At 38.1% G+C, this 27244-nt stretch overlaps 14 non-coding genes across 14 annotated transcripts; 8 read left to right on the top strand and 6 right to left on the bottom strand.

Moving 5' to 3' along the window:
* The first annotated feature begins 3182 nt into the window (after positions 1-3182).
* TRNAE-UUC (transfer RNA glutamic acid (anticodon UUC)) lies at positions 3183-3254 on the top strand. The gene has a single exon. It is a non-coding gene; the product is annotated as a tRNA-Glu (tRNA).
* A 6624-nt stretch (positions 3255-9878) lies between these two features.
* TRNAE-UUC (transfer RNA glutamic acid (anticodon UUC)) lies at positions 9879-9950 on the top strand. Its single transcript has one exon. It is a non-coding gene; the product is annotated as a tRNA-Glu (tRNA).
* A 469-nt stretch (positions 9951-10419) lies between these two features.
* On the bottom strand, positions 10420-10492 carry TRNAM-CAU (transfer RNA methionine (anticodon CAU)). The gene has a single exon. It is a non-coding gene; the product is annotated as a tRNA-Met (tRNA).
* Positions 10493-11143: 651 nt separating this feature from the next.
* TRNAM-CAU (transfer RNA methionine (anticodon CAU)) lies at positions 11144-11216 on the bottom strand. Its single transcript has one exon. It is a non-coding gene; the product is annotated as a tRNA-Met (tRNA).
* An 835-nt stretch (positions 11217-12051) lies between these two features.
* On the top strand, positions 12052-12123 carry TRNAE-UUC (transfer RNA glutamic acid (anticodon UUC)). Its single transcript has one exon. It is a non-coding gene; the product is annotated as a tRNA-Glu (tRNA).
* A 653-nt stretch (positions 12124-12776) lies between these two features.
* Positions 12777-12848, top strand: TRNAE-UUC (transfer RNA glutamic acid (anticodon UUC)). Its single transcript has one exon. It is a non-coding gene; the product is annotated as a tRNA-Glu (tRNA).
* Positions 12849-18554: 5706 nt separating this feature from the next.
* TRNAE-UUC (transfer RNA glutamic acid (anticodon UUC)) lies at positions 18555-18626 on the top strand. The gene has a single exon. It is a non-coding gene; the product is annotated as a tRNA-Glu (tRNA).
* A 1901-nt stretch (positions 18627-20527) lies between these two features.
* TRNAM-CAU (transfer RNA methionine (anticodon CAU)) lies at positions 20528-20600 on the bottom strand. Its single transcript has one exon. It is a non-coding gene; the product is annotated as a tRNA-Met (tRNA).
* A 1377-nt stretch (positions 20601-21977) lies between these two features.
* Positions 21978-22050, bottom strand: TRNAM-CAU (transfer RNA methionine (anticodon CAU)). The gene has a single exon. It is a non-coding gene; the product is annotated as a tRNA-Met (tRNA).
* Positions 22051-22702: 652 nt separating this feature from the next.
* TRNAM-CAU (transfer RNA methionine (anticodon CAU)) lies at positions 22703-22775 on the bottom strand. Its single transcript has one exon. It is a non-coding gene; the product is annotated as a tRNA-Met (tRNA).
* A 652-nt stretch (positions 22776-23427) lies between these two features.
* Positions 23428-23500, bottom strand: TRNAM-CAU (transfer RNA methionine (anticodon CAU)). Its single transcript has one exon. It is a non-coding gene; the product is annotated as a tRNA-Met (tRNA).
* A 1433-nt stretch (positions 23501-24933) lies between these two features.
* TRNAE-UUC (transfer RNA glutamic acid (anticodon UUC)) lies at positions 24934-25005 on the top strand. Its single transcript has one exon. It is a non-coding gene; the product is annotated as a tRNA-Glu (tRNA).
* Positions 25006-26378: 1373 nt separating this feature from the next.
* TRNAE-UUC (transfer RNA glutamic acid (anticodon UUC)) lies at positions 26379-26450 on the top strand. The gene has a single exon. It is a non-coding gene; the product is annotated as a tRNA-Glu (tRNA).
* Positions 26451-27098: 648 nt separating this feature from the next.
* Positions 27099-27170, top strand: TRNAE-UUC (transfer RNA glutamic acid (anticodon UUC)). Its single transcript has one exon. It is a non-coding gene; the product is annotated as a tRNA-Glu (tRNA).
* Positions 27171-27244: the final 74 nt, after the last annotated feature.

Here is a 27244-nt window from a genome sequence, read left to right on the forward strand (position 1 = left end):
AATCAACAACACTTTCCTCATATATTAAAAACGTTTCGGCAGAAAAACCCGATTTCCTGCATGAATGGAGGAAGACAAAAACTCACTGAACAGTGCCTCGTGTGAGGATCAAACTCACGACCTTCAGATTATTAGACTGACACGCTTCCTACTGCGCTAACGAGGCAACTACCAGATGTTTGTAGACAAGCTCAAAGCGGCAAAATGAAAAAATATATATATATTTTCTTTATTCCCACTTTTTCTTAGTCCATGACTCATTTTACTTAATAACTGCTCCCATATGGTCTAGCGGTTAGGATTCCTGGTTTTCACCCAGGTGGCCTGGGTTCGACTCCTGGTATGGGAAAAAACCTTTTACTAGTCTTGCACTTTCAAAGGTTGAGCGTTATAGGATAAAAGTGCTCTTTGTGGCCATAAATTCTAATTTATCTTTGTTTACCCATTCCTCCTCTTTTCACCAGATCCTATTTGAGCTTGAAAACTCAAATAATTCCTATTGTTCCCTTCTCACTCCAAGTCAACAACCCCTTTATCCTGTCAGTTTGGCTAATTTTCCTTTTTTTAATGAACTAGTTTCGCCAATAAATAAGAAACCATCAGACTATTTCACCCAATCTGATTCGGACTTTGCTTTAATATTGTTTCTTTTTAGGCAAGATCCTATTTTGGATTTAAAGCTCAAATCATTCCCATCTCTTCTACTCACTCAAAAATGACAAGGAAATCAACAACACTTTCCTCATATATTAAAAATGTTTCGGCAGAAAAACCCGATTTCCTGCATGAATGGAGGAAGACAAAAACTCACTGAACAGTGCCTCGTGTGAGGACCGAACTCACGACCTTCAGATTATTAGACTGACACGCTTCCTACTGCGCTAACGAGGCAACCACCAGATGTTTGTAGACAAGCTCAAAGCGGCAAAATGAAAAAAAAATATATATATTTTCTTTATTCCCACTTTTTCATAGTCCATGACTCATTTTACTTAATAACTGCTCCCATATGGTCTAGCGGTTAGGATTCCTGGTTTTCACCCAGGTGGCCTGGGTTCGACTCCTGGTGTGGGAAAAAACCTTTTACTAGTCTTGCACTTTCAAAGGTTGAGCGTTATAGGATAAAAGTGCTCTTTGTGGCCATAAATTCTAATTTATCTTTGTTTACCCATTCCTCCTCTTTTCACCAGATCCTATTTGAGCTTGAAAACTCAAATAATTCCTATTGTTCCCTTCTCACTCCAAGTCAACAACCCCTTTATCCTGTCAGTTTGGCTAATTTTCCTTTTTTTAATGAACTAGTTTCGCCAATAAATAAGAAACCATCAGACTATTTCACCCAATCTGATTGGGACTTTGCTTTAATATTGTTTCTTTTTAGGCAAGATCCTATTTTGGATTTAAAGCTCAAATCATTCCCATCTCTTCTACTCACTCAAAAATGACAAGGAAATCAACAACACTTTCCTCATATATTAAAAATGTTTCGGCAGAAAAACCCGATTTCCTGCATGAATGGAGGAAGACAAAAACTCACTGAACAGTGCCTCGTGTGTGGATCGAACTCACGACCTTCAGATTATTAGACTGACACGCTTCCTACTGCGCTAACGAGGCAACCTCCAGATGTTTGTAGACAAGCTCAAAGCGGCAAAATGAAAAAAATATATATATATTTTCTTTATTCCCACTTTTTCATAGTCCATGACTCATTTTACTTAATAACTGCTCCCATATAGTCTAGCGGTTAGGATTCCTGGTTTTCACCCAGGTGGCCTGGGTTCGACTCCTGGTATGGGAAAAAACCTTTTACTAGTCTTGCACTTTCAAAGGTTGAGCGTTATAGGATAAAAGTGCTCTTTGTGGCCATAAATTCTAATTTATCTTTGTTTACCCATTCCTCCTCTTTTCACCAGATCCTATTTGAGCTTGAAAACTCAAATAATTCCTATTGTTCCCTTCTCACTCCAAGTCAACAACCCCTTTATCCTGTCAGTTTGGCTAATTTTCCTTTTTTTAATGAACTAGTTTCGCCAATAAATAAGAAACCATCAGACTATTTCACCCAATCTGATTGGGACTTTGCTTTAATATTGTTTCTTTTTAGGCAAGATCCTATTTTGGATTTAAAGCTCAAATCATTCCCATCTCTTCTACTCACTCAAAAATGACAAGGAAATCAACAACACTTTCCTCATATATTAAAAATGTTTCGGCAGAAAAACCCGATTTGTTGCATGAATGGAGGAAGACAAAATCTCACTGAACAGTGCCTCGTGTGTGGATCGAACTCACGACCTTCAGATTATTAGACTGACACGCTTCCTACTGCGCTAACGAGGCAACCACCAGATGTTTGTAGACAAGCTCAAAGCGGCAAAATGAAAAAAATATATATATATTTTCTTTATTCCCACTTTTTCTTAGTCCATGACTCATTTTACATACTAACTGCTCCCATATGGGCTAGCGGTTAGGATTCCTGGTTTTCACCCAGGTGGCCCGGGTTCGACTCCCGGTATGGGAAAAAATCTTTTACTAGTCTTGCACTTTCAAAGGTTGAGCGTTATAGGATAAATGTGCTCTTTGTGGCCATAAATTCTAATTTATCTTTGTTTACCCATTCCTCCTCTTTTCACCAGATCCTATATGAGCTTGAAAACTCAAATAATTCCTATTGTTCCCTTCTCACTCCAAGTCAACAACCCCTTTATCCTGTCAGTTTGGCTAATTTTCCTTTTTTTAATGAACTAGTTTCGCCAATAAATAAGAAACCATCAGACTATTTCACCCAATCTGATTGGGACTTTGCTTTAATATTGTTTCTTTTTAGGCAAGATCCTATTTTGGATTTAAAGCTCAAATCATTCCCATCTCTTCTACTCACTCAAAAATGACAAGGAAATCAACAACACTTTCCTCATATATTAAAAATGTTTCGGCAGAAAAACCCGATTTCCTGCATGAATGGAGGAAGACAAAAACTCACTGAACAGTGCCTCGTGTGAGGACCGAACTCACGACCTTCAGATTATTAGACTGACACGCTTCCTACTGCGCTAACGAGGCAACCACCAGATGTTTGTAGACAAGCTCAAAGCGGCAAAATGAAAAAAAATATATATATATTTTCTTTATTCCCACTTTTTCATAGTCCATGACTCATTTTACTTAATAACTGCTCCCATATGGTCTAGCGGTTAGGATTCCTGGTTTTCACCCAGGTGGCCCGGGTTCGACTCCTGGTATGGGAAAAAACCTTTTACTAGTCTTGCACTTTCAAAGGTTGAGCGTTATAGGATAAAAGTGCTCTTTGTGGCCATAAATTCTAATTTATCTTTGTTTACCCATTCCTCCTCTTTTCACCAGATCCTATTTGAGCTTGAAAACTCAAATAATTCCTATTGTTCCCTTCTCACTCCAAGTCAACAACCCCTTTATCCTGTCAGTTTGGCTAATTTTCCTTTTTTTAATGAACTAGTTTCGCCAATAAATAAGAAACCATCAGACTATTTCACCCAATCTGATTGGGACTTTGCTTTAATATTGTTTCTTTTTAGGCAAGATCCTATTTTGGATTTAAAGCTCAAATCATTCCCATCTCTTCTACTCACTCAAAAATGACAAGGAAATCAACAACACTTTCCTCATATATTAAAAATGTTTCGGCAGAAAAACCCGATTTCCTGCATGAATGGAGGAAGACAAAAACTCACTGAACAGTGCCTCGTGTGTGGATCGAACTCACGACCTTCAGATTATTAGACTGACACGCTTCCTACTGCGCTAACGAGGCAACCACCAGATGTTTGTAGACAAGCTCAAAGCGGCAAAATGAAAAAAATATATATATATTTTCTTTATTCCCACTTTTTCATAGTCCATGACTCATTTTACTTAATAACTGCTCCCATATAGTCTAGCGGTTAGGATTCCTGGTTTTCACCCAGGTGGCCTGGGTTCGACTCCTGGTATGGGAAAAAACCTTTTACTAGTCTTGCACTTTCAAAGGTTGAGCGTTATAGGATAAAAGTGCTCTTTGTGGCCATAAATTCTAATTTATCTTTGTTTACCCATTCCTCCTCTTTTCACCAGATCCTATTTGAGCTTGAAAACTCAAATAATTCCTATTGTTCCCTTCTCACTCCAAGTCAACAACCCCTTTATCCTGTCAGTTTGGCTAATTTTCCTTTTTTTAATGAACTAGTTTCGCCAATAAATAAGAAACCATCAGACTATTTCACCCAATCTGATTGGGACTTTGCTTTAATATTGTTTCTTTTTAGGCAAGATCCTATTTTGGATTTAAAGCTCAAATCATTCCCATCTCTTCTACTCACTCAAAAATGACAAGGAAATCAACAACACTTTCCTCATATATTAAAAATGTTTCGGCAGAAAAACCCGATTTGTTGCATGAATGGAGGAAGACAAAATCTCACTGAACAGTGCCTCGTGTGTGGATCGAACTCACGACCTTCAGATTATTAGACTGACACGCTTCCTACTGCGCTAACGAGGCAACCACCAGATGTTTGTAGACAAGCTCAAAGCGGCAAAATGAAAAAAATATATATATATTTTCTTTATTCCCACTTTTTCTTAGTCCATGACTCATTTTACATACTAACTGCTCCCATATGGGCTAGCGGTTAGGATTCCTGGTTGTGGCCCGGGTTCGACTCCCGGTATGGGAAAAAACCTTTTACTAGTCTTGCACTTTCAAAGGTTGAGCGTTATAGGATAAATGTGCTCTTTGTGGCCATAAATTCTAATTTATCTTTGTTTACCCATTCCTCCTCTTTTCACCAGATCCTATATGAGCTTGAAAACTCAAATAATTCCTATTGTTCCCTTCTCACTCCAAGTCAACAACCCCTTTATCCTGTCAGTTTGGCTAATTTTCCTTTTTTTAATGAACTAGTTTCGCCAATAAATAAGAAACCATCAGACTATTTCACCCAATCTGATTGGGACTTTGCTTTAATATTGTTTCTTTTTAGGCAAGATCCTATTTTGGATTTAAAGCTCAAATCATTCCCATCTCTTCTACTCACTCAAAAATGACAAGGAAATCAACAACACTTTCCTCATATATTAAAAATGTTTCGGCAGAAAAACCCGATTTCCTGCATGAATGGAGGAAGACAAAAACTCACTGAACAGTGCCTCGTGTGAGGACCGAACTCACGACCTTCAGATTATTAGACTGACACGCTTCCTACTGCGCTAATGAGGCAACCACCAGATGTTTGTAGACAAGCTCAAAGCGGCAAAATGAAAAAAATATATATATATTTTCTTTATTCCCACTTTTTCATAGTACATGACTCATTACTCTAAATAACTGCTCCCATATGGTCTAGCGGTTAGGATTCCTGGTTTTCACCCAGGTTGCCCGGGTTCGACTCCCGGTATGTGAAAGAACCTTTTACTAGTCTTGCACTTTCAAAGGTTGAGCGTTATAGGATAAAAGTGCTCTTTGTGGCCATAAATTCTAATTTATCTTTGTTTACCCATTCCTCCTCTTTTCACCAGATCCTATTTGAGCTTGAAAACTCAAATAATTCCTATTGTTCCCTTCTCACTCCAAGTCAACAACCCCTTTATCCTGTCAGTTTGGCTAATTTTCCTTTTTTTAATGAACTAGTTTCGCCAATAAATAAGAAACCATCAGACTATTTCACCCAATCTGATTGGGACTTTGCTTTAATATTGTTTCTTTTTAGGCAAGATCCTATTTTGGATTTAAAGCTCAAATCATTCCCATCTCTTCTACTCACTCAAAAATGACAAGGAAATCAACAACACTTTCCTCATATATTAAAAATGTTTCGGCAGAAAAACCCGATTTCCTGCATGAATGGAGGAAGACAAAAACTCACTGAACAGTGCCTCGTGTGTGGATCGAACTCACGACCTTCAGATTATTAGACTGACACGCTTCCTACTGCGCTAACGAGGCAACCACCAAATGTTTGTAGACAAGCTCAAAGCGGCAAAATGAAAAAAAAAATATATATATTTTCTTTATTCCCACTTTTTCATAGTCCATGACTCATTTTACTTAATAACTGCTCCCATATGGTCTAGCGGTTAGGATTCCTGGTTTTCACCCAGGTGGCCCGTGTTCGACACCTGGTATGGGAAAAAACCTTTTACTAGTCTTGCACTTTCAAAGGTTGAGCGTTATAGGATAAAAGTGCTCTTTGTGGCCATAAATTCTAATTTATCTTTGTTTACCCATTCCTCCTCTTTTCACCAGATCCTATTTGAGCTTGAAAACTCAAATAATTCCTATTGTTCCCTTCTCACTCCAAGTCAACAACCCCTTTATCCTGTCAGTTTGGCTAATTTTCCTTTTTTTAATGAACTAGTTTCGCCAATAAATAAGAAACCATCAGACTATTTCACCCAATCTGATTGGGACTTTGCTTTAATATTGTTTTTTTAGGCAAGATCCTATTTTGGATTTAAAGCTCAAATCATTCCCATCTCTTCTACTCACTCAAAAATGACAAGGAAATCAACAACACTTTCCTCATATATTAAAAATGTTTCGGCAGAAAAACCCGATTTCCTGCATGAATGGAGGAAGACAAAAACTCACTGAACAGTGCCTCGTGTGTGGATCGAACTCACGACCTTCAGATTATTAGACTGACACGCTTCCTACTGCGCTAACGAGGCAACCACCAAATGTTTGTAGACAAGCTCAAAGCGGCAAAATGAAAAAAAAAATATATATATTTTCTTTATTCCCACTTTTTCATAGTCCATGACTCATTTTACTTAATAACTGCTCCCATATGGTCTAGCGGTTAGGATTCCTGGTTTTCACCCAGGTGGCCCGTGTTCGACACCTGGTATGGGAAAAAACCTTTTACTAGTCTTGCACTTTCAAAGGTTGAGCGTTATAGGATAAAAGTGCTCTTTGTGGCCATAAATTCTAATTTATCTTTGTTTACCCATTCCTCCTCTTTTCACCAGATCCTATTTGAGCTTGAAAACTCAAATAATTCCTATTGTTCCCTTCTCACTCCAAGTCAACAACCCCTTTATCCTGTCAGTTTGGCTAATTTTCCTTTTTTTAATGAACTAGTTTCGCCAATAAATAAGAAACCATCAGACTATTTCACCCAATCTGATTGGGACTTTGCTTTAATATTGTTTTTTTAGGCAAGATCCTATTTTGGATTTAAAGCTCAAATCATTCCCATCTCTTCTACTCACTCAAAAATGACAAGGAAATCAACAACACTTTCCTCATATATTAAAAATGTTTCGGCAGAAAAACCCGATTTCCTGCATGAATGGAGGAAGACAAAAACTCACTGAACAGTGCCTCGTGTGTGGATCGAACTCACGACCTTCAGATTATGAGACTGACACGCTTCCTACTGCGCTAACGAGGCAACCACCAGATGTTAGTAGACAAGCTCAAAGCGGCAAAATGAAAAAAAAAATATATATATTTTCTTTATTCCCACTTTTTCTTAGTCCATGACTCGTTTTACTTAATAACTGCTTCCATATGGTCTAGCGGTTAGGATTCCTGGTTTTCACCCAGGTGGCCTGGGTTCGACTCTCGGTATGGGAAATAACCTTTTACTAGTCTTGCATTTTCAAAGGTTGAGCGTTATAGGATAAAAGTGCTCTTTGTGGCTATAAATTCTAACTTATCTTTGTTTACCCATTCCTCCTCTTTTCACCAGATCCTATTTGAGCTTGAAAACTCAAATAATTCCTATTGTTCCCTTCTCACTCCAAGTCAACAACCCCTTTATCCTGTCAGTTTGGCTAATTTTCCTTTTTATAATGAACTAGTTTCGCCAATAAATACGAAACCATCAGACTATTTCACCCAATCTGATTGGAACTTTGCTTTAATATTGTTTCTTTTTAGGCAAGATCCTATTTTGGATTTAAAGCTCAAATCATTCCCATCTCTTCTACTCACTCAAAAATGACAAGGAAATCAACAACACTTTCCTCATATATTAAAAACGTTTCGGCAGAAAAACCAGATTTCCTGCATGAATGGAGGAAGACAAAAACTCACTGAACAGTGCCTCGTGTGAGGATCGAACTCACGACCTTCAGATTATTAGACTGACACGCTTCCTACTGCGCTAACGAGGCAACCACCAGATGTTTGTAGACAAGCTCAAAGCGGCAAAATGAAAAAATATATATAAATTTTCTTTATTCCCACTTTTTCTTAGTCCATGACTCATTTTACTTAATAACTGCTTCCATATGGTCTAGCGGTTAGGATTCCTGGTTTTCACCCAGGTGACCTGGGTTCGACTCCCGGTATGGGAAATAACCTTTTACTAGTCTTGCATTTTCAAAGGTTGAGCGTTATAGGATAAAAGTGCTCTTTGTGGCCATAAATTCTAACTTATCTTTGTTTACCCATTCCTCCTCTTTTCACCAGATCCTATTTGAGCTTGAAAACTCAAATAATTCCTATTGTTCCCTTCTCACTCCAAGTCAACAACCCCTTTATCCTGTCAGTTTGGCTAATTTTCCTTTTTTTAATGAACTAGTTTCGCCAATAAATAGGAAACCATCAGACTATTTCACCCAATCTGATTGGGACTTTGCTTTAATATTGTTTCTTTTTAGGCAAGATCCTATTTTGGATTTAAAGCTCAAATCATTCCCATCTCTTCTACTCACTCAAAAATGACAAGGAAATCAACAACACTTTCCTCATATATTAAAAACGTTTCGGCAGAAAAACCAGATTTCCTGCATGAATGGAGGAAGACAAAAACTCACTGAACAGTGCCTCGTGTGAGGATCGAACTCACAACCTTCAGATTATTAGACTGACACGCTTCCTACTGCGCTAACGAGGCAACCACCAGATGTTTGTAGACAAGCTCAACGCGGCAAAATGAAAAAATATATATACATTTTCTTTATTCCCACTTTTTCTTAGGCCATGACTCATTATACTTAATAATTGCTTCCATATGGTCTAGCGGTTAGGATTCCTGGTTTTCACCCAGGTGGCCCGGGTTTGACTCCTGGTATGGGAAAGAACCTTTCACTAGTCTTGCACTTTCAAAGGTTGAGCGTTATAGGATAAAAGTGCTCTTTGTGGCCATAAATTCTAACTTATCTTTGTTTACCCATTCCTCCTCTTTTCACCAGATCCTATTTGAGCTTGAAACTCAAATAATTCCTATTGTTCCCTTCTCACTCCAAGTCAACAACCCCTTTATCCTGTCAGTTTGGCTAATTTTCCTTTTTTAATGAACTAGTTTCGCCAATAAATAGGAAACCATCAGACTATTTCACCCAATCTGATTGGGACTTTGCTTTAATATTGTTTCTTTTTAGGCAAGATCCTATTTTGGATTTAAAGCTCAAATCATTCCCATCTCTTCTACTCACTCAAAAATGACAAGGAAATCAACAACACTTTCCTCATATATTAAAAACGTTTCGGCAGAAAAACCAGATTTCCTGCATGAATGGAGGAAGACAAAAACTCACTGAACAGTGCCTCGTGTGAGGATCGAACTCACAACCTTCAGATTATGAGACTGACACGCTTCCTACTGCACTAACGAGGCAACCACCAGATGTTTGTAGACAAGCTCAAAGCGGCAAAATGAAAAAATATATATACATTTTCTTTATTCCCACTTTTTCTTAGGCCATGACTCATTATACTTAATAACTGCTCCCAGGATCGAACTCACAACCTTCAGATTATGAGACTGACACGCTTCCTACTGCGCTAACGAGGCAACCACCAGATGTTTGTAGACAAGCTCAACGTGGCAAAATGAAAAAATATATATAAATTTTCTTTATTCCCACTTTTTCTTAGTCCATGACTCATTTTACTTAATAATTGCTTCCATATGGTCTAGCGGTTAGGATTCCTGGTTTTCACCCAGGTGGCCTGGGTTCGACTCCCGGTATGGGAAATAACCTTTTACTAGTCTTGCATTTTCAAAGGTTGAGCGTTATAGGATAAAAGTGCTCTTTGTGGCCATAAATTCTAACTTATCTTTGTTTACCCATTCCTCCTCTTTTCACCAGATCCTATTTGAGCTTGAAAACTCAAATAATTCCTATTGTTCCCTTCTCACTCCAAGTCAACAACCCCTTTATCCTGTCAGTTTGGCTAATTTTCCTTTTTATAATGAACTAGTTTCGCCAATAAATACGAAACCATCAGACTATTTCACCCAATCTGATTGGAACTTTGCTTTAATATTGTTTCTTTTTAGGCAAGATCCTATTTTGGATTTAAAGCTCAAATCATTCCCATCTCTTCTACTCACTCAAAAAAGACAAGGAAATCAACAACACTTTCCTCATATATTAAAAACGTTTCGGCAGAAAAACCCGATTTCCTGCATGAATGGAGGAAGACAAAAACTCACTGAACAGTGCCTCGTGTGAGGATCGAACTCACGACCTTCAGATTATGAGACTGACACGCTTCCTACTGCGCTAACGAGGCAACCACCAGATGTTTGTAGACAAGCTCAAAGCGGCAAAATGAAAAAATATATATAAATTTTCTTTATTCCCACTTTTTCTTAGTCCATGACTCATTTTACTTAGTAACTGCTTCCATATGGTCTAGCGGTAAGGATTCCTGGTTTTCACCCTGGTGGCCCGGGTTCGACTCCTGGTATGGGAAAGAACCTTTCACTAGTCTTGCACTTTCAAAGGTTGAGCGTTATAGGATAAAAGTGCTCTTTGTGGCCATAAATTCTAACTTATCTTTGTTTACCCATTCCTCCTCTTTTCACCAGATCCTATTTGAGCTTGAAACTCAAATAATTCCTATTGTTCCCTTCTCACTCCAAGTCAACAACCCCTTTATCCTGTCAGTTTGGCTAATTTTCCTTTTTTTAATGAACTAGTTTCGCCAATAAATAAGAAACCATCAGACTATTTCACCCAATCTGATTGGGACTTTGCTTTAATATTGTTTCTTTTTAGGCAAAATCCTATTTTGGATTTAAAGCTCAAATCATTCCCATCTCTTCTACTCACTCAAAAAAGACAAGGAAATCAACAACACTTTCCTCATATATTAAAAACGTTTCGGCAGAAAAACCCGATTTCCTGCATGAATGGAGGAAGACAAAAACTCACTGAACAGTGCCTCGTGTGAGGATCGAACTCACGACCTTCAGATTATGAGACTGACACGCTTCCTACTGCGCTAACGAGGCAACCACCAGATGTTTGTAGACAAGCTCAAAGCGGCAAAATGAAAAAATATATATAAATTTTCTTTATTCCCACTTTTTCTTAGTCCATGACTCATTATACTTAATAACTGCTCCCATATGGTCTAGCGGTTAGGATTCCTGGTTTTCACCCTGGTGGCCCGGGTTCGACTCCTGGTATGGGAAAGAACCTTTCACTAGTCTTGCACTTTCAAAGGTTGAGCGTTATAGGATAAAAGTGCTCTTTGTGGCCATAAATTCTTACTTATCTTTGTTTACCCATTCCTCCTCTTTTCACCAGATCCTATTTGAGCTTGAAACTCAAATAATTCCTATTGTTCCCTTCTCACTCCAAGTCAACAACCCCTTTATCCTGTCAGTTTGGCTAATTTTCCTTTTTTTAATGAACTAGTTTCGCCAATAAATAAGAAACCATCAGACTATTTCACCCAATCTGATTGGGACTTTGCTTTAATATTGTTTCTTTTTAGGCAAAATCCTATTTTGGATTTAAAGCTCAAATCATTCCCATCTCTTCTACTCACTCAAAAATGACAAGGAAATCAACAACACTTTCCTCATATATTAAAAACGTTTCGGCAGAAAAACCCGATTTCCTGCATGAATGGAGGAAGACAAAAACTCACTGAACAGTGCCTCGTGTGAGGATCGAACTCACGACCTTCAGATTATTAGACTGACACGCTTCCTACTGCGCTAACGAGGCAACTACCAGATGTTTGTAGACAAGCTCAAAGCGGCAAAATGAAAAAATATATATATATTTTCTTTATTCCCACTTTTTCTTAGTCCATGACTCATTTTACTTAATAACTGCTCCCATATGGTCTAGCGGTTAGGATTCCTGGTTTTCACCCAGGTGGCCTGGGTTCGACTCCCGGTATGGGAAAAAACCTTTTACTAGTCTTGCACTTTCAAAGGTTGAGCGTTATAGGATAAAAGTGCTCTTTGTGGCCATAAATTCTAATTTATCTTTGTTTACCCATTCCTCCTCTTTTCACCAGATCCTATTTGAGCTTGAAAACTCAAATAATTCCTATTGTTCCCTTCTCACTCCAAGTCAACAACCCCTTTATCCTGTCAGTTTGGCTAATTTTCCTTTTTTTAATGAACTAGTTTCGCCAATAAATAAGAAACCATCAGACTATTTCACCCAATCTGATTGGGACTTTGCTTTAATATTGTTTCTTTTTAGGCAAGATCCTATTTTGGATTTAAAGCTCAAATCATTCCCATCTCTTCTACTCACTCAAAAATGACAAGGAAATCAACAACACTTTCCTCATATATTAAAAATGTTTCGGCAGAAAAACCCGATTTCCTGCATGAATGGAGGAAGACAAAAACTCACTGAACAGTGCCTCGTGTGAGGACCGAACTCACGACCTTCAGATTATTAGACTGACACGCTTCCTACTGCGCTAACGAGGCAACCACCAGATGTTTGTAGACAAGCTCAAAGCGGCAAAATGAAAAAAAAAATATATATTTTCTTTATTCCCACTTTTTCATAGTCCATGACTCATTTTACTTAATAACTGCTCCCATATGGTCTAGCGGTTAGGATTCCTGGTTTTCACCCAGGTGGCCCGGGTTCGACTCCTGGTGTGGGAAAAAACCTTTTACTAGTCTTGCACTTTCAAAGGTTGAGCGTTATAGGATAAAAGTGCTCTTTGTGGCCATAAATTCTAATTTATCTTTGTTTACCCATTCCTCCTCTTTTCACCAGATCCTATTTGAGCTTGAAAACTCAAATAATTCCTATTGTTCCCTTCTCACTCCAAGTCAACAACCCCTTTATCCTGTCAGTTTGGCTAATTTTCCTTTTTTTAATGAACTAGTTTCGCCAATAAATAAGAAACCATCAGACTATTTCACCCAATCTGATTGGGACTTTGCTTTAATATTGTTTCTTTTTAGGCAAGATCCTATTTTGGATTTAAAGCTCAAATCATTCCCATCTCTTCTACTCACTCAAAAATGACAAGGAAATCAACAACACTTTCCTCATATATTAAAAATGTTTCGGCAGAAAAACCCGATTTCCTGCATGAATGGAGGAAGACAAAAACTCACTGAACAGTGCCTCGTGTGTGGATCGAACTCACGACCTTCAGATTATTAGACTGACACGCTTCCTACTGCGCTAACGAGGCAACCACCAGATGTTTGTAGACAAGCTCAAAGCGCCAAAATGAAAAAAATATATATATATTTTCTTTATTCCCACTTTTTCATAGTCCATGACTCATTTTACTTAATAACTGCTCCCATATAGTCTAGCGGTTAGGATTCCTGGTTTTCACCCAGGTGGCCTGGGTTCGACTCCTGGTATGGGAAAAAACCTTTTACTAGTCTTGCACTTTCAAAGGTTGAGCGTTATAGGATAAAAGTGCTCTTTGTGGCCATAAATTCTAATTTATCTTTGTTTACCCATTCCTCCTCTTTTCACCAGATCCTATTTGAGCTTGAAAACTCAAATAATTCCTATTGTTCCCTTCTCACTCCAAGTCAACAACCCCTTTATCCTGTCAGTTTGGCTAATTTTCCTTTTTTTAATGAACTAGTTTCGCCAATAAATAAGAAACCATCAGACTATTTCACCCAATCTGATTGGGACTTTGCTTTAATATTGTTTCTTTTTAGGCAAGATCCTATTTTGGATTTAAAGCTCAAATCATTCCCATCTCTTCTACTCACTCAAAAATGACAAGGAAATCAACAACACTTTCCTCATATATTAAAAATGTTTCGGCAGAAAAACCCGATTTGTTGCATGAATGGAGGAAGACAAAATCTCACTGAACAGTGCCTCGTGTGTGGATCGAACTCACGACCTTCAGATTATTAGACTGACACGCTTCCTACTGCGCTAACGAGGCAACCACCAGATGTTTGTAGACAAGCTCAAAGCGGCAAAATGAAAAAAATATATATATATTTTCTTTATTCCCACTTTTTCTTAGTCCATGACTCATTTTACATACTAACTGCTCCCATATGGGCTAGCGGTTAGGATTCCTGGTTTTCACCCAGGTGGCCCGGGTTCGACTCCCGGTATGGGAAAAAACCTTTTACTAGTCTTGCACTTTCAAAGGTTGAGCGTTATAGGATAAATGTGCTCTTTGTGGCCATAAATTCTAATTTATCTTTGTTTACCCATTCCTCCTCTTTTCACCAGATCCTATATGAGCTTGAAAACTCAAATAATTCCTATTGTTCCCTTCTCACTCCAAGTCAACAACCCCTTTATCCTGTCAGTTTGGCTAATTTTCCTTTTTTTAATGAACTAGTTTCGCCAATAAATAAGAAACCATCAGACTATTTCACCCAATCTGATTGGGACTTTGCTTTAATATTGTTTCTTTTTAGGCAAGATCCTATTTTGGATTTAAAGCTCAAATCATTCCCATCTCTTCTACTCACTCAAAAATGACAAGGAAATCAACAACACTTTCCTCATATATTAAAAATGTTTCGGCAGAAAAACCCGATTTCCTGCATGAATGGAGGAAGACAAAAACTCACTGAACAGTGCCTCGTGTGTGGATCGAACTCACGACCTTCAGATTATTAGACTGACACGCTTCCTACTGCGCTAACGAGGCAACCACCAAATGTTTGTAGACAAGCTCAAAGCGGCAAAATGAAAAAAAAAATATATATATTTTCTTTATTCCCACTTTTTCATAGTCCATGACTCATTTTACTTAATAACTGCTCCCATATGGTCTAGCGGTTAGGATTCCTGGTTTTCACCCAGGTGGCCCGTGTTCGACACCTGGTATGGGAAAAAACCTTTTACTAGTCTTGCACTTTCAAAGGTTGAGCGTTATAGGATAAAAGTGCTCTTTGTGGCCATAAATTCTAACTTATCTTTGTTTACCCATTCCTCCTCTTTTCACCAGATCCTATTTGAGCTTGAAAACTCAAATAATTCCTATTGTTCCCTTCTCATTCCAAGTCAACAACCCCTTTATCCTGTCAGTTTGGCTAATTTTCCTTTATTTAATGAACTAGTTTCGCCAATAAATAAGAAACCATCAGACTATTTCACCCAATCTGATTGGGACTTTGCTTTAATATTGTTTCTTTTTAGGCAAGATCCTATTTTGGATTTAAAGCTCAAATCATTCCCATCTCTTCTACTCACTCAAAAATGACAAGGAAATCAACAACACTTTCCTCATATATTAAAAACGTTTCGCCAGAAAAACCCGATTTCCTGCATGAATGGAGGAAGACAAAAACTCACTGAACAGTGCCTCGTGTGAGGATCGAACTCACGACCTTCAGATTATTAGACTGACACGCTTCCTACTGCGCTGACGAGGCAACCACCAGATGTTTGTAGACAAGCTCAAAGCGGCAAAATGAAAAAATATATATACATTTTCTTTATTCCCACTTTTTCTTAGTCCATGACTCATTATACTTAATAACTGCTCCCATATGGTCTAGCGGTTAGGATTCCTGGTTTTCTCCCGGGTTCGACTCCCGGTATGGGAAAGAACCTTTTACTAGTCTTGCACTTTCAAAGGTTGAGCGTTATAGGATAAAAGTGCTCTTTGTGGCCATAAATTCTAACTTATCTTTGTTTACCCATTCCTCCTCTTTTCACCAGATCCTATTTGAGCTTGAAAACTCAAATAATTCCTATTGTTCCCTTCTCACTCCAAGTCAACAACCCCTTTATCCTGTCAGTTTGGCTAATTTTCCTTTTTTTATTGAACTAGTTTCGCCAATAAATAAGAAACCATCAGACTATTTCACCCAATCTGATTGGGACTTTGCTTTAATATTGTTTCTTTTTAGGCAAGATCCTATTTTGGATTTAAAGCTCAAATCATTCCCATCTCTTCTACTCACTCAAAAATGACAAGGAAATCAACAACACTTTCCTCATATATTAAAAACGTTTCGGCAGAAAAACCTGATTTCCTGCATGAATGGAGGAAGACAAAAACTCACTGAACAGTGCCTCGTGTGAGGATCGAACTCACGACCTCCACATTATGAGACTGACACGCTTCCTACTGCGCTAACGAGGCAACCACCAGATGTTTGTAAACAAGCTCAAAGCGGCAAAATGAAAAAATATATATACATTTTCTTTATTCCCACTTTTTCTTAGTCCATGACTCATTATACTTAATAACTGCTCCCATATGGTCTAGCGGTTAGGATTCCTGGTTTTCACCCAGGTGGCCCGTGTTCGACACCTGGTATGGGAAAAAACCTTTTACTAGTCTTGCACTTTCAAAGGTTGAGCGTTATAGGATAAAAGTGCTCTTTGTGGCCATAAATTCTAATTTATCTTTGTTTACCCATTCCTCCTCTTTTCACCAGATCCTATTTGAGCTTGAAAACTCAAATAATTCCTATTGTTCCCTTCTCACTCCAAGTCAACAACCCCTTTATCCTGTCAGTTTGGCTAATTTTCCTTTTTTTAATGAACTAGTTTCGCCAATAAATAAGAAACCATCAGACTATTTCACCCAATCTGATTGGGACTTTGCTTTAATATTGTTTCTTTTTAGGCAAGATCCTATTTTGGATTTAAAGCTCAAATCATTCCCATCTCTTCTACTCACTCAAAAATGACAAGGAAATCAACAACACTTTCCTCATATATTAAAAATGTTTCGGCAGAAAAACCCGATTTCCTGCATGAATGGAGGAAGACAAAAACTCACTGAACAGTGCCTCGTGTGTGGATCGAACTCACGACCTTCAGATAATGAGACTGACACGCTTCCTACTGCGCTAACGAGGCAACCACCAGATGTTTGTAGACAAGCTCAAAGCGGCAAAATGAAAAAAATATATATATATTTTCTTTATTCCCACTTTTTCTTAGTCCATGACTCATTATACTTAATAACTGCTCCCATATGGTCTAGCGGTTAGGATTCCTGGTTTTCGCCCGGGTTCGACTCCCGGTATGGGAAAGAACCTTTTACTAGTCTTGCAATTTCAAAGGTTGAGCGTTATAGGATAAAAGTGCTCTTTGTGGCCATAAATTCTAACTTATCTTTGTTTACCCATTCCTCCTCTTTTCACCAGATCCTATTTGAGCTTGAAAACTCAAATAATTCCTATTGTTCCCTTCTCACTCCAAGTCAACAACCCCTTTATCCTGTCAGTTTGGCTAATTTTCCTTTATTTAATGAACTAGTTTCGCCAATAAATAAGAAACCATCAGACTATTTCACCCAATCTGATTGGGACTTTGCTTTAATATTGTTTCTTTTTAGGCAAGATCCTATTTTGGATTTAAAGCTCAAATCATTCCCATCTCTTCTACTCACTCAAAAATGACAAGGAAATCAACAACACTTTCCTCATATATTAAAAACGTTTCGCCAGAAAAACCCGATTTCCTGCATGAATGGAGGAAGACAAAAACTCACTGAACAGTGCCTCGTGTGAGGATCGAACTCACGACCTTCAGATTATTAGACTGACACGCTTCCTACTGCGCTGACGAGGCAACCACCAGATGTTTGTAGACAAGCTCAAAGCGGCAAAATGAAAAAATATATATACATTTTCTTTATTCCCACTTTTTCTTAGTCCATGACTCATTATACTTAATAACTGCTCCCATATGGTCTAGCGGTTAGGCTTCCTGGTTTTCGCCCGGGTTCGACTCCCGGTATGGGAAAGAACCTTTTACTAGTCTTGCACTTTCAAAGGTTGAGCGTTATAGGATAAAAGTGCTCTTTGTGGCCATAAATTCTAACTTATCTTTGTTTACCCATTCCTCCTCTTTTCACCAGATCCTATTTGAGCTTGAAAACTCAAATAATTCCTATTGTTCCCTTCTCACTCCAAGTCAACAACCCCTTTATCCTGTCAGTTTGGCTAATTTTCCTTTTTTTATTGAACTAGTTTCGCCAATAAATAAGAAACCATCAGACTATTTCACCCAATCTGATTGGGACTTTGCTTTAATATTGTTTCTTTTTAGGCAAGATCCTATTTTGGATTTAAAGCTCAAATCATTCCCATCTCTTCTACTCACTCAAAAATGACAAGGAAATCAACAACACTTTCCTCATATATTAAAAACGTTTCGGCAGAAAAACCTGATTTCCTGCATGAATGGAGGAAGACAAAAACTCACTGAACAGTGCCTCGTGTGAGGATCGAACTCACGACCTCCACAATATGAGACTGACACGCTTCCTACTGCGCTAACGAGGCAACCACCAGATGTTTGTAAACAAGCTCAAAGCGGCAAAATGAAAAAATATATATACATTTTCTTTATTCCCACTTTTTCTTAGTCCATGACTCATTATACTTAATAACTGCTCCCATATGGTCTAGCGGTTAGGATTCCTGGTTTTCACCCAGGTGGCCCGGGTTCGACTCCCGGTATGGGAAAGAACCTTTTACTAGTCTTGCACTTTCAAAGGTTTAGCGTTATAGGATAAAAGTGCTCTTTGTGGCCATAAATTCTAACTTATCTTTGTTTACCCATTCCTCCTCTTTTCACCAGATCCTATTTGAGCTTGAAAACTCAAATAATTCCTATTGTTCCCTTCTCACTCCAAGTCAACAACCCCTTTATCCTGTCAGTTTGGCTAATTTTCCTTTATTTAATGAACTAGTTTCGCCAATAAATAAGAAACCATCAGACTATTTCACCCAATCTGATTGGGACTTTGCTTTAATATTGTTTCTTTTTAGGCAAGATCCTATTTTGGATTTAAAGCTCAAATCATTCCCATCTCTTCTACTCACTCAAAAATGACAAGGAAATCAACAACACTTTCCTCATATATTAAAAACGTTTCGGCAGAAAAACCCGATTTCCTGCATGAATGGAGGAAGACAAAAACTCACTGAACAGTGCCTCGTGTGAGGATCAAACTCACGACCTTCAGATTATGAGACTGACACGCTTCCTACTGCGCTAACGAGGCAACAACCAGACGTTTGTAGACAAGCTCAAAGCGGCAAAATGAAAAAATATATATACATTTTCTTTATTCCCACTTTTTCTTAGTCCATGACTCATTATACTTAATAACTGCTCCCATATGGTTTAGCGGTTAGGATTCCTGGTTTTCGCCCGGGTTCGACTCCCGTTATGGGAAAGAACCTTTTACTAGTCTTGCACTTTCAAAGGTTGAGCGTTATAGGATAAAAGTGCTCTTTGTGGCCATAAATTCTAACTTATCTTTGTTTACCCATTCCTCCTCTTTTCACCAGATCCTATTTGAGCTTGAAAACTCAAATAATTCCTATTGTTCCCTTCTCACTCCAAGTCAACAACCCCTTTATCCTGTCAGTTTGGCTAATTTTCCTTTATTTAATGAACTAGTTTCGCCAATAAATAAGAAACCATCAGACTATTTCACCCAATCTGATTGGGACTTTGCTTTAATATTGTTTCTTTTTAGGCAAGATCCTATTTTGGATTTAAAGCTCAAATCATTCCCATCTCTTCTACTCACTCAAAAATGACAAGGAAATCAACAACACTTTCCTCATATATTAAAAACGTTTCGGCAGAAAAACCCGATTTCCTGCATGAATGGAGGAAGACAAAAACTCACTGAACAGTGCCTCGTGTGAGGATCAAACTCACGACCTTCAGATTATGAGACTGACACGCTTCCTACTGCGCTAACGAGGCAACAACCAGACGTTTGTAGACAAGCTCAAAGCGGCAAAATGAAAAAATATATATACATTTTCTTTATTCCCACTTTTTCTTAGTCCATGACTCATTATACTTAATAACTGCTCCCATATGGTTTAGCGGTTAGGATTCCTGGTTTTCGCCCGGGTTCGACTCCCGTTATGGGAAAGAACCTTTTACTAGTCTTGCACTTTCAAAGGTTGAGCGTTATAGGATAAAAGTGCTCTTTGTGGCCATAAATTCTAACTTATCTTTGTTTACCCATTCCTCCTCTTTTCACCAGATCCTATTTGAGCTTGAAAACTCAAATAATTCCTATTGTTCCCTTCTCACTCCAAGTCAACAACCCCTTTATCCTGTCAGTTTGGCTAATTTTCCTTTATTTAATGAACTAGTTTCGCCAATAAATAAGAAACCATCAGACTATTTCACCCAATCTGATTGGGACTTTGCTTTAATATTGTTTCTTTTTAGGCAAGATCCTATTTTGGATTTAAAGCTCAAATCATTCCCATCTCTTCTACTCACTCAAAAATGATAAGGAAATCAACAACACTTTCCTCATATATTAAAAACGTTTCGGCAGAAAAACCCGATTTCCTGCGTGAATGGAGGAAGACAAAAACTCACTGAACAGTGCCTCGTGTGAGGATCGAACTCACAACCTTCAGATTATGAGACTGACACGCTTCCTACTGCGCTAACGAGGCAACCACCAGATGTTTGTAGACAAGCTCAAAGCGGCAAAATGAAAAAATATATATATATTTTCTTTATTCCCACTTTTTCTTAGTCCATGACTCATTTTACGTAATAACTGCTCCCATATGGTCTAGCGGTTAGGATTCCTGGTTTTCACCGACGTGGCCTGGGTTCGGCTCCTGGTATGGGGAAGAACATTTTACTAGTCTTGCATTTTCAAAGGTTGAGCGTTATAGGATAAAAGTGCTCTTTGTGGCCATAAATTCTAACTTATCTTTGTTTACCCATTCCTCCTCTTTTCACCAGATCCTATTTGAGCTTGAAAACTCAAATAATTCCTATTGTTCCCTTCTCACTCCAAGTCAACAACCCCTTTATCCTGTCAGTTTGGCTAATTTTCCTTTTTTTAATGAACTAGTTTCGCCAATAAATAAGAAACCATCAGACTATTTCACCCAATCTGATTGGGACTTTGCTTTAATATTGTTTCTTTTTAGGCAAGATCCTATTTTTGATTTAAAGCTCAAATCATTCCCATCTCTTCTACTCACTCAAAAATGACAAGGAAATCAACAACACTTTCCTCATATATTAAAAAAGTTTTGGCAGAAAAACCCGATTTCCTGCGTGAATGGAGGAAGACAAAAACTCACTGAACAGTGTCTCGTGTGAGGATCGAACTCACAACCTTCAGATTATGAGACTGACACCCTTCCTACTGCACTAACGAGGCAACCACCAGATGTTTGTAGACAAGCTCAAAGCGGCAAAATGAAAAAATATATATATATTTTCTTTATTCCCACTTTTTCTTAGTCCATGACTCATTTTACGTAATAACTGCTCCCATATGGTCTAGCGGTTAGGATTCCTGGTTTTCACCCACGTGGCCTGGGTTCGGCTCCTGGTATGGGGAAGAACATTTTACTAGTCTTGCATTTTCAAAGGTTGAGCGTTATAGGATAAAAGTGCTCTTTGTGGCCATAAATTCTAACTTATCTTTGTTTACCCATTCCTCCTCTTTTCACCAGATCCTATTTGAGCTTGAAAACTCAAATAATTCCTATTGTTCCCTTCTCACTCCAAGTCAACAACCCCTTTATCCTGTCAGTTTGGCTAATTTTCCTTTTTTTAATGAACTAGTTTCGCCAATAAATAAGAAACCATCAGACTATTTCACCCAATCTGATTGGGACTTTGCTTTAATATTGTTTCTTTTTAGGCAAGATCCTATTTTTGATTTAAAGCTCAAATCATTCCCATCTCTTCTACTCACTCAAAAATGATAAGGAAATCAACAACACTTTCCTCATATATTAAAAACGTTTCGGCAGAAAAACCCGATTTCCTGCGTGAATGGAGGAAGACAAAAACTCACTGAACAGTGCCTCGTGTGAGGATCGAACTCACAACCTTCAGATTATGAGACTGACACGCTTCCTACTGCGCTAACGAGGCAACCACCAGATGTTTGTAGACAAGCTCAAAGCGGCAAAATGAAAAAATATATATATATTTTCTTTATTCCCACTTTTTCTTAGTCCATGACTCATTTTACTTAATAACTGCTCCCATATGGTCTAGCGGTTAGGATTCCTGGTTTTCACCCACGTGGCCTGGGTTCGGCTCCTGGTATGGGGAAGAACATTTTACTAGTCTTGCATTTTCAAAGGTTGAGCGTTATAGGATAAAAGTGCTCTTTGTGGTCATAAATTCTAACTTATCTTTGTTTACCCATTCCTCCTCTTTTCACCAGATCCTATTTGAGCTTGAAAACTCAAATAATTCCTATTGTTCCCTTCTCACTCCAAGTCAACAACCCCTTTATCCTGTCAGTTTGGCTAATTTTCCTTTTTTTAATGAACTAGTTTCGCCAATAAATAAGAAACCATCAGACTATTTCACCCAATCTGATTGGGACTTTGCTTTAATATTGTTTCTTTTTAGGCAAGATCCTATTTTTGATTTAAAGCTCAAATCATTCCCATCTCTTCTACTCACTCAAAAATGATAAGGAAATCAACAACACTTTCCTCATATATTAAAAACGTTTCGGCAGAAAAACCCGATTTCCTGCGTGAATGGAGGAAGACAAAAACTCACTGAACAGTGCCTCGTGTGAGGATCGAACTCACAACCTTCAGATTATGAGACTGACACGCTTCCTACTGCGCTAACGAGGCAACCACCAGATGTTTGTAGACAAGCTCAAAGCGGCAAAATGAAAAAATATATATATATTTTCTTTATTCCCACTTTTTCTTAGTCCATGACTCATTTTACTTAATAATTGCTCCCATATGGTCTAGCGGTTAGGATTCCTGGTTTTCACCCAGGTGGCCTGGGTTCGGCTCCTGGTATGGGGAAGAACATTTTACTAGTCTTGCATTTTCAAAGGTTGAGCGTTATAGGATAAAAGTGCTCTTTGTGGCCATAAATTCTAACTTATCTTTGTTTACCCATTCCTCCTCTTTTCACCAGATCCTATTTGAGCTTGAAAACTCAAATAATTCCTATTGTTCCCTTCTCACTCCAAGTCAACAACCCCTTTATCCTGTCAGTTTGGCTAATTTTCCTTTTTTTAATGAACTAGTTTCGCCAATAAATAAGAAACCATCAGACTATTTCACCCAATCTGATTGGGACTTTGCTTTAATATTGTTTCTTTTTAGGCAAAATCCTATTTTGGATTTAAAGCTCAAATCATTCCCATCTCTTCTACTCACTCAAAAATGATAAGAAAATCAACAACACTTTCCTCATATATTAAAAACGTTTCGGCAGAAAAACCCGATTTCCTGCGTGAATGGAGGAAGACAAAAACTCACTGAACAGTGCCTCGTGTGAGGATCGAACTCACAACCTTCAGATTATGAGACTGACACGCTTCCTACTGCGCTAACGAGGCAACCACCAGATGTTTGTAGACAAGCTCAAAGCGGCAAAATGAAAAAATATATATATATTTTCTTTATTCCCACTTTTTCTTAGTCCATGACTCATTTTACTTAATAACTGCTCCCATATGGTCTAGCGGTTAGGATTCCCGGTTTTCACCCAGGTGGCCTGGGTTCGACTCCCGGTATTGCATTGTCAAAGGTTGAGTGTTATAGGATAAAAGTGCTCTTTGTGGCCATAAATTCTAACTTATCTTTGTTTACCCATTCCTCCTCTTTTCACCAGATCCTATTTGAGCTTGAAAACTCAAATAATTCCTATTGTTCCCTTCTCACTCCAAGTCAACAACCCCTTTATCCTGTCAGTTTGGCTCATTTTCCTTTTTTTAATGAACTAGTTTCGCCAATAAATAAGAAACCATCAGACTATTTCACCCAATCTGATTGGGACTTTGCTTTAATATTGTTTCTTTTTAGGCAAGATCCTATTTTGGATTTAAAGCTCAAATCATTCCCATCTCTTCTACTCACTCAAAAATGACAAGGAAATCAACAACACTTTCCTCATATATTAAAAACGTTTCGGCAGAAAAACCCGATTTCCTGCGTGAATGGAGGAAGACAAAAACTCACTGAACAGTGCCTCGTGTGAGGATCGAAAAAATATATATACATTTTCTTTATTCCCACTTTTTCTTAGTCCATAACTCATTTTACTTAATAACTGCTTCCATATGGTCTAGCGGTTAGGATTCCTGGTTTTCACCTGGGTTCGGCTCCTGGTATGGGGAAGAACATTTTACTAGTCTTGCATTTTCAAAGGTTGAGCGTTATAGGATAAAAGTGCTCTTTGTGGCCATAAATTCTAACTTATCTTTGTTTACCCATTCCTCCTCTTTTCACCAGATCCTATTTGACCTTGAAAACTCAAATAATTCCTATTGTTCCCTTCTCACTCCAAGTCAACAACCCCTTTATCCTGTCAGTTTGGCTAATTTTCCTTTTTTTAATGAACTAGTTTCGCCAATAAATAAGAAACCATCAGACTATTTCACCCAATCTGATTGGGACTTTGCTTTAATATTGTTTCTTTTTAGGCAAAATCCTATTTTGGATTTAAAGCTCAAATCATTCCCATCTCTTCTACTCACTCAAAAATGACAAGGAAATCAACAACACTTTCCTCATATATTAAAAACGTTTCGGCAGAAAAACCCGATTTCCTGCATGAATGGAGGAAGACAAAAACTCACTGAACAGTGCCTCGTGCGAGGATCGAACTCACGACCTTCAGATTATGAGACTGACACGCTTCCTACTGCGCTAACGAGGTAACCACCAGATGTTTGTAGACAAGCTCAAAGCGGCAAAATGAAAAAATATATATAAATTTTCTTTATTCCCACTTTTTCTTAGTCCATGACTCATTTTACTTAATAACTGCTTCCATATGGTCTAGCGGTTAGGATTCCTGGTTTTCACCCAGGTGGCCCGGGTTCGACTCCCGGTATGGGAAAAAACCTTTTACTAGTCTTGCATTTTCAAAGGTTGAGCGTTATAGGATAAAAGTGCTCTTTGTGGCCATAAATTATAACTTATCTTTGTTTACCCATTCCTCCTCTTTTCACCAGATCCTATTTGAGCTTGAAAACTCAAATAATTCCTATTGTTCCCTTCTCACTCCAAGTCAACAACCCCTTTATCCTGTCAGTTTGGCTAATTTTCCTTTTTTTAATGAACTAGTTTCGCCAATAAATAAGAAACCATCAGACTATTTCACCCAATCTGATTGGGACTTTGCTTTAATATTGTTTCTTTTTAGGCAAAATCCTATTTTGGATTTAAAGCTCAAATCATTCCCATCTCTTCTACTCACTCAAAAATGACAAGGAAATAAACAACACTTTCCTCATATATTAAAAACGTTTCGGCAGAAAAACCCGATTTCCTGCATGAATGGAGGAAGACAAAAACTCACTGAACAGTGCCTCGTGTGAGGATCGAACTCACGACCTTCAGATTATGAGACTAACACGCTTCCTACTGCGCTAACGAGGCAACCACCAGATGTTTGTAGACATGCTCAAAGCGGCAAAATGAAAAAATATATATATATTTTCTTTATTCCCACTTTCTCTTAGTCCATGACTCATTATACTTAATAACTGCTCCCATATGGTCTAGCGGTTAGGATTCCTGGTTTTCACCCAGGTGGCCCGGGTTTGACTTCCGGTATGGCAAAGAATCTTTTACTAGTCTTGCACTTTCAAAGGTTGAGCGTTATAGGATAAAAGTGCTCTTTGTGGCCATAAATTCTAACTTATCTTTGTTTACCCATTCCTCCTCTTTTCACCAGATTATATTTGAGCTTGAAAACTCAAATAATTCCTATTGTTCCCTTCTCACTCCAAGTCAACAACCCCTTTATCCTGTCAGTTTGGCTAATTTTCCTTTTTTTAATGAACTAGTTTCGCCAATAAATAAGAAACCATCAGACTATTTCACCCAATCTGATTGGGACTTTGCTTTAATATTGTTTCTTTTTAGGCAAGATCCTATTTTGGATTTAAAGCTCAAATCATTCCCATCTCTTCTACTCACTCAAAAATGACAAGGAAATCAACAACACTTTCCTCATATATTAAAAAAGTTTCGGCAGAAATACCCGATTTCCGAATGGAGGAAGACAAAAACTCACTGAACAGTGCCTCGTGTGAGGATCAAACTCACGACCTTCAGATTATGAGAATGACACGCTTCCTACTGCGCTGACAAGGCAACCACCAGATGTTTGTAGACAAGCTCAAATCGGCAAAATGAAAAAATATATATATATTTTCTTTATTCCCACTTTTTCTTAGTCCATGACTCATTATACTTAATAACTGCTCCCATATGGTCTAGCGGTTAGGATTCCTGGTTTTCACCCAGGTGGCCCGGGTTCGACTCCTGGTATGGGAAAGAACCTTTTACTAGTCTTGCACTTTCAAAGGTTGAGCGTTATAGGATAAAAGTGCTCTTTGTGGCCATAAATTCTAACTTATCTTTGTTTACCCATTCCTCCTCTTTTCACCAGATTATATTTGAGCTTGAAAACTCAAATAATTCCTATTGTTCCCTTCTCACTCCAAGTCAACAACCCCTTTATCCTGTCAGTTTGGCTAATTTTCCTTTTTTTAATGAACTAGTTTCGCCAATAAATAAGAAACCATCAGACTATTTCACCCAATCTGATTGGGACTTTGCTTTAATATTGTTTCTTTTTAGGCAAGATCCTATTTTGGATTTAAAGCTCAAATCATTCCCATCTCTTCTACTCACTCAAAAATGACAAGGAAATCAACAACACTTTCCTCATATATTAAAAAAGTTTCGGCAGAAATACCCGATTTCCGAATGGAGGAAGACAAAAACTCACTGAACAGTGCCTCGTGTGAGGATCAAACTCACGACCTTCAGATTATGAGAATGACACGCTTCCTACTGCGCTAACAAGGCAACCACCAGATGTTTGTAGACAAGCTCAAATCGGCAAAATGAAAAAATATATATATATTTTCTTTATTCCCACTTTTTCTTAGTCCATGACTCATTATACTTAATAACTGCTCCCATATGGTCTAGCGGTTAGGATTCCTGGTTTTCACCCAGGTGGCCCGGGTTCGACTCCTGGTATGGGAAAAAACCTTTTACTAGTCTTGCACTTTCAAAGGTTGAGCGTTATAGGATAAAAGTGCTCTTTGTGGCCATAAATT

The sequence above is a fragment of the Rhinoderma darwinii genome, chromosome 3, assembly GCF_050947455.1.
Source record: "Rhinoderma darwinii isolate aRhiDar2 chromosome 3, aRhiDar2.hap1, whole genome shotgun sequence".
Taxonomy (NCBI): Eukaryota; Metazoa; Chordata; class Amphibia; order Anura; family Rhinodermatidae; genus Rhinoderma; species Rhinoderma darwinii.